General features: G+C 41.3%; 1 pseudogene; it reads right to left on the bottom strand.

Annotated features, from left to right (window-relative positions):
* Window positions 1-5659: 5659 nt before the first annotated feature.
* On the bottom strand, window positions 5660-6325 carry LOC123586961 (annotated as a pseudogene).
* Window positions 6326-7615: the final 1290 nt, after the last annotated feature.

Here is a 7615-nt window from a genome sequence, read left to right as displayed (position 1 = left end):
AGTCCTGGCTAAGAAGGATTCCCCTGGTACAGAGTAAATGGCATCAGATCAAAACACTTTTGCCCCACACCACCGCTCACCCCGTTCTGGCCACGAAGTCACAACTAAACGAAGGTTTAGAAACACTTGTACTACTTTCTGTGGGCTTTGAGAAGGTGATAATTGGCAACCCGCTCCTCCCAGACAACCGGCTCAAGGATTTGTATCATTGTCTACCAATTTTATGGCAAAATTTTCCCCAAGTTGCGCTAGAAGTTCAAAGCCATGTCATTGGATAAGGCGAATCCTGTTACACAAAAACTCCTATAGAGAATTAAAATGTTCCTGTAATTCGGGAATAAGGTTACATCAGTCATTCCCGGAAATTGGCACCTCAGATGGCAAATTGTGTTAGTTTTTTGTTTTTCACTATAACGAGATAAGATAGATGGCACAGAACAGAGTTGGGGATTTTGTTGTTGTTGTATTAGGGATTAGACATGGACGTAAAATGGAGGAGAACGAAATCAAGCTGATCCCACACGCTTAAGCAGAAGTCCACAGGGAAAGACGGGAACCTGTGCTTCTGGTCCGGGTGGTGAGAGTGTCCCTCGGGAGCCAGGCCCTTTCGTCACAAGGTAAATACCAGCACCTGACTCAGCAAGTGGAGCGAGGCAGAAGGAGGATCCGGGGAGAAAACCGGGAAGACTGAAATAAAACGAAAGCATTTACAGTAAAACCTTGGCATGAGTGTATAATTCATTCCAGAAACATGCTCATAATCTAAAGCACTTGTGCATCAAAGCGAATTTCCCCGTAAGAAATAATGGAAACTCAGAGGATTTGTTCCACGACCCAAAAATAGTCACATAAATGATTATAATACTGTAATATAATACAAAATAATAACAAAAATACAAAATATAAAGAAAAACAAACTAATAAACCTGCACTTACCTTTGAAAATCTTCATGGCTGGTGTGAGGGAGACGAGAGAGGAGGATTATTGTGTAGGACGACTTTCACGACCGCTAATGGAGTCACTGCTATCTATTGGCTCAGCGGAATCCTTTTCTGGGTGGGGGCCATTGTATACGCTCGCATGGGTGTTGACTACAGCACAGTATTAATCAACTCTTGTCATATTCTCTATTTAATGTAACTGGCAATAGGGCAGCAAAAGAAAGGGTCTATATCTGCAGGCAGCCCGACCTAGCAGGAAGCAAAGCATTCCTAAGCTTACTCTTGGATGGAAAAGCAAAGAACTGTCCATAGGTGCTCTGAAGTGACAAAAAATACACAAGTGCCAGTTGTGGGCACTTTCCAACGTTCTGAAAAGTCACTGATTTCTGCCAAACATCGCAGCCTGAGACGGAGCATCTGAGCATGGAGACGATCACCCACAACCCCGCAGCGAGACAGAGAGAGAGAGAGAGAGAGAGAGAACCATTGGCTCAGTTGTGATCATGTCACGTTCGGTATCGTGTGCTACTTGCGTTGCAAGACATCGTTCGTTTATCAACTTATAATGTATCAGAGATGTTTGCTCCTCTTGTGGAACACTAGCAGAACAAGTTACTCACAAGCCAAGGTTTTACTCTATTTGGGATCTCAGAATTTGGGGAGCACAGATTTGGGGAGCAACCCAAATTGTGTCCTCCTCGGGAGAAAAGCCAGGGGTTCTTAAAGACAAAGGGGGAACGCTTGTATATGCTGTTTGCAAAGAATTTTGATTGGTGTTGGTGGCAGAAAACCAATCTTGGCTAAACGTAATTGATCCCCAGGGCTTGCACTAAGCAAAAGTCTGCCAGTCTAGCGAGTTGCAGATGCCCGTGTAGAGTCCTTGCAATATTTGCCACTTGACACAGTTCAAAAGTTCACGGTTGCATCAGGTGAGGACATGCACCTCCTTAATGGCCTCTCGGCTCCGTTTTAAAACCCCTTGACATAAGTGACTCCATTTTATTTCACCTGTTACAGGGGTTGGCATAGCAATTTCAGGCCCACCTGCTGCCTCAGCCAAAGAGGGCGGCCGGCAGATAAGCGTCCATGTGTGTGAGCCACTGTGGCTGCTTCTCTGCTTCCATCCTTCCACACAGGATCTCTCTTGGAGCCCCCTCTACCCAGAAACACACAGGGAAGGGAGTTCTGAGAAACGTAGCTCACCCTGACCAAGGTGAGACATGGCAAAACCACCAGATTTCACCCCTGGTCAGCTTGGCTCCCATGCACATCTCCTGGAGTCATATTTATTCTCCAGCGCCCGTGCTCATGTTGGGGTGGGGGGGTTACTTTTACATTATGCAGAACCATCTGTAAGTCAGGCTCAAGTTTTTTCTTCCTTTGTCAACTGGTCATTGGTAGAGCTCCAAGAGAAAAGCGATGTGGGCTAAGAGAGCGAGAAGATAATGCATGAGGAGAAGGGCCTTGAGCATTTGGGCTACTTCCTCATGTTCCTTTTTTGTGCCTTCAGGGTCTGCTTGAGCGCTAGCTCATGTATCACTTCCATTTGACGATGAAGTGCTGCTATCCACATCTAACTTTATGGGTTGGGGGGGTCAGATAATTCCCAAGTCATGACGGGAAGCTTAGTTCACATGGTAATGTTGTGGCCAGGGCCAAGCATTCATTGTCTACTAAGGCCTTGCAGCAAACTAAAATGTTATGTTCAGATGATGGCATGACTGCATCCAAACCCAGACATCTTCTCTGCCATTCACTCATAAGGGCCTGACAAATGCTCCAAACGGCATCTCTATCTACCGCTGACATTTCAAGTACCATCAAATCTGCTGGGTCATATGGCCCAAGAGGAACCCAAGATAGCTAAGATAGTCACATGGTTGTAGTTGGCCTTTGTAACTACATTCTTCCACTCTCCGCTCCACATTTCCATTGCCCTCAACAAGCACTCCAGTTGGTTATGGGTCTCAGCCAGATGGGATGACTCTGAACCTTCATTCCCGGAATTCATAGCAACCTAGACTTATTACAGAACTGCCTTTTATTTTAGGCTCCATTCACAACTGGTAGGTTTGAGGGTTACTCAGTGAAAAGATTTATGTAACATGCCCAAATAAAGTATATGTGGCCTCAAAACTCCAAAGAATCTCACTAGTGAAACACTTTTTTCATAATAGCAGAAATGTTATAATTCTAGATTAGAATTAATCTAATTCAGGTGCGGTTTGAGTGGTGTGATTAATTAATTCTAATTAATCTCATTCAGGTGTGGTTTGAGGTAGGGAGTCAGGTTCATTATTTTCCCCATGAGAACTTCCAATCTTTCAAGCAACACTTGTTGAAAATTCTTTCCTTTTCCCACTGAATTCCTTTGATAACTTAGTAAAAAATCATTAACCACAGGACCATGCATTTATTTCTGGATTCTAATTAGATCAATTTGCATATGTCACTAGGCTAATAATCCATTCTACTTTGATTAATGTAGTTTAAGAATAACTCCTGAAAGGGGTACCTGGGTGGCTCAGTCAGTTAAGCGCCCGACTTCGGCTCAGGTCATGATCTCACAGTTTGTGAGTTCGAGCCCGTAGCGGGCTCTGTGCTGACAGTTCAGAGCCTGGAGCCTGCTTCGGATTCTGTGGCTCCCTCTCTCTCTGCCCCTCCCAGGCTCATGCTCTGTCTCTGTCTCAAAAATAAATAAACATTAAAAAAATAATAATAATTTCTGAAAGCAGATAAAATAAGTTCTCTTACTTGTACTTATTGTTTGAATTTTGTTTGGTTACTCTAGGGTTTTTGAATATCCATATAAATTTTAGGATAAATATGTAAATTTATATTTTATAAAAACTGTTGAGAATTTAATTGAGATTGTTTTGGATCCACAGATCCAACTGGAGAAAAATGACATCTTAAGAATAGTGATGCTTCCAATTGGTAAAAAAGGTATATTTCACTGATATTGATTTGCTTTACTTTTTCTCAGAAATATTTTGTAATTTTTAGTGTCAAGAATTAGTAGGCTTTTAGTTAAGTTTATTCCTAATATTTTTTATAATTTTAATTTCTGTAGTTTGATTTCTAGTACTTAGACAATTTTTATATTCATCTTGTATCCTGTGACTTTGCATAATTTTTTTTTTAATTTTTTTTTTCAACGTTTATTTATTTTGGGGACAGAGAGAGACAGAGCATGAACGGGGGAGGGGCAGAGAGAGAGGGAGACACAGAATCGGAAACAGGCTCCAGGCTCCGAGCCATCAACCCAGAGCCTGACGCAGGGCTCGAACTCACAGACTGCGAGATCGTGACCTGGCCGAAGTCGGACGCTTAACCGACTGCGCCACCCAGGTGCCCCTAATTTTGTTTTTTTTTAATAGACTCCTTATGTGCACACAATGACATTGTCACAAATAAAGATAGTTTACCTTTTTCCTTTTTGAGGCTTACAAATTTCTTCTCTTTCCTTGATTTATTCCTCTGGGTAGAACCCACAGAAAAGTCCTGAATAGAAATAGAAAGACCAGTCTTCCTTCCCTTGTTCTCACTCTTTTTTTTTTTTTTTTATTTTTTTAATGTTTATTTATTTTTGAGAGAGAGATAGAGCATGAACACGGGAAGGTTAGAGTGAGATGGAGGCAGAATCTGAAGCAGGGTTCATGCTCTGAGCCATTAGCACAGAGCCCAACGTGGGGCTTGAGATCATGACCTGAGCCAAAGTCGGAGACTTAACTGAGCCACCCAGGCACCCCACCCCACCTTGTTCCCACTCTTAATGTGGATGTTAACTGTAGGATTTTCAAAGATGCACTTTACCAGATGAAAAATTTCCCTTCTATTCCTCATTTATAGTTTTTGCTATGAAGTTTTTCCCTTCCGTCAACTTTTTTTATATTAATTGTGATGGTCAGATTTTTTTTTTTTTTTTGCTTTATTCTGTTAACATGAATTACATTAAGTCAGACATCCTCAACCAATCTTGTATTTCTGGTAAAAGTTCACCTAGTTCAGATGTATTATCTGTTTAATATATTACTATTTTTGAATTGCTAATATTTTAAGGATTTTGTAGCTATTTTCATCCGAATGTTCTGTAATTTTCTTTCTTCACAATACTCTTGTCTGGTTTTGGTATTAGGGTTATTTTAGTCTCATAAATAAGTTGGAAGGTTTATTGTCCTCTATTTTCTAAAAAAAAAAAAAAATTTGTGAGATTAGTGTTATTTTTTCCCCAAATGATTGATAGAACTCAATAGTGAACCCATCTGTGGCTGAAGTCTTTTTTGACAGATATAAGGTTATTTTTTCTTCCTTTTGCCTTTCCTTTTTTTTTTTCTTTCCTTTCTTGTTTATTTTTACTGTTGTCTTGTTGTTTTGATGGCTGATCTCCTTTGTTACTCTTAGAACATATACTTTTTTTTAAGTTTATTTATTTCTTTTGAGGGGGGACAGGGACAGAGAGAGAGAGAGACAGAGAGAGAAGCCCAAGCAGTCTCCATGCTGTCAGCATAGAGCCCGACGTGGAACTCGATCTCACCCCCTGTGAGATCATGACCTGAGCTGAAACCAAGAGTGAGGCCCTTAATTGACTGAGCCACCCAGGTGCCCCAAGAACATCTCCCTTTGGGCTGGACTCAGACTCAGAGGACAGCCTCCGCCTCTTGGCAATCTGTTCCTAGCAAGGCCAGGCAGGGCCCCTTCATTCTCTTGGTCAAAGTTAAGCATATTCTGCAGCCTCTTCCTGATTTTTCTTAGCACGCTCTTTCTTCAGAGCAATACACCCACGTTTGTGTTGCAGGACACGGGGAGTAGTAAGACACTGAATCCAGGACGCTTCAGCCCTAGATTTCTTACCCTCCTTGTCAAGGGGCTGTCTCACAACATACTGGTGGCAGCATCTTCTTTAGAGAGACTGAAAGGTTTGTGGATTCCGCCAGCTCTTTAGGGTCCCAGATGACGAGATAAGTAATACCATTGACTCCAGGAATATCCTTCCCCCGCTTTTTTCACAATGACCAAGTTGAGAACCCTCAGATTGGCATCCACGGTGCCACTTGACCCAGATGTGTGTTTCCTTTCTCCGGTCCTCCTTGCCCGGGAACAGGAAGGCCCCTTACTCAGTAGTGGGTGGACACGGCCATGGGTGGAGACACCCTGCTTCGTGGGGAAACCTTGCTTGTCATTCCCGCCAGTAATTCGGACCATGGAACCCTTCCATTCTTCACCCAGAGCATTAGCAGCAACTTCTGTGGCCACACGCTTCTCAGAAAAGGTAAGGAGTTTGCAAACATCATCCACATCAATGAGTTTCTGGCAGCCAGTGGCTGGGAAACAGAGGTTCAGCTGCATCCCAAAGAGCCCACCGCCTTCGAAGACCTGCAAAAAAGAGCGCTTTTTACCTTTGCTATTTTTTTCTTCGATCAGTTTTATTGAGGTTTGATGTCAAAGGACTTTGCCCACCTCATCGCAACTCTTGATTTTATTGACATAAAGTTATTTTCCGTATCTATTTGGTGTTATGGATATATAATGTTTTCTCTTTCGTTTCCGATATTGATCGTGTGTGTTTCCCTCCTCTTCTTCTCGATTTGCAGAGTGAGATGTGTATCATCTTTAAAAAATCTTTCCAAAGACCTAGCTTTGGGTTTACTTGATTTTCTCAAGCGTTAGTCTGTTTTCTATTCACTGCTTTACTGACATCAAACTTTTATATGTTTAAAGCAAAGTACTTTTTAATTCCCCCTACGTCTTCTTCTTTGATCCAAGTCTCCTTTGGAGGTTTATTGATTAACGTCCAAAAGTTTAGAGATTTCCTAAATATCTTTTTTGTTCCTGATTTCTGAATTAATTCCTTTGTGGTTAGAGAACACACCTTATGCTTATCAATTATTTGAAATTTAATAAAAATTTTGTTCTAGCCCAGCAGATGGCCTATCTAGTGAACATCCTCTGTGCACTCGAAAAGAACGGCTTTAGGGTTCTCTGTCCCACCGGTGTTAAGTAGGTTCGTTCGGTCGCTTGATAATGTTGTTCATGCTTTCTATGATTTTACAGATTTGTCTACTTATTCTAATTATGGAGTGACAAATGGTAAAACCTCAAACGATATTTGTCTACTTTTTGTTCTGTTATCTTTTGCTTCGTATATTTGAATCTTCGTTAGTAGGTGTCCATACGTTTAGGATTGTTACGTCTTCTAGAAAAGCTGATGAAATGCCCCTCTTGATTTCCATAGTAAAACTTTTGGTTTTGAAATATACTTTATATCATATCTACTCCAGCTTCCTTGTAATTAGGGTGGATATTTCTTTTCCCTCTTTTCACTGCCCTCACATTGATCACGTCTGGTGCTCTCCATTCCTCGATTTAGATGAGTTGTCTGAAGAATTTAGGTCTGCATTTCTCTTAGCGGATATTTGCTAGTAATAAGTCTGTCAGCTCCTGTTTCAAAATGCCTTTATTTTGCCCTTACTTTTGATGGATATTTTCTCTGGAAAAAGTACGTGAAATTGAAATGTTTTATGCCTTGCCTTTTGGTTTGAATTACCTCTTACAAGATGCCAGCAGTCAATCTTATCTTTGTTCTGCTGTATATAAACTGCCTGTTTTTTCTTTAGATCATTAATATATAGCTATTTTCCCATGATGTTTACTTATCATTGTGAATGCTACA

This window comes from Leopardus geoffroyi, chromosome C3 (assembly GCF_018350155.1).
Source record: "Leopardus geoffroyi isolate Oge1 chromosome C3, O.geoffroyi_Oge1_pat1.0, whole genome shotgun sequence".
Taxonomy (NCBI): Eukaryota; Metazoa; Chordata; class Mammalia; order Carnivora; family Felidae; genus Leopardus; species Leopardus geoffroyi.
Note: the sequence above shows the minus strand (reverse complement) of the source record. Positions and strands in the feature narration are given on the sequence as shown.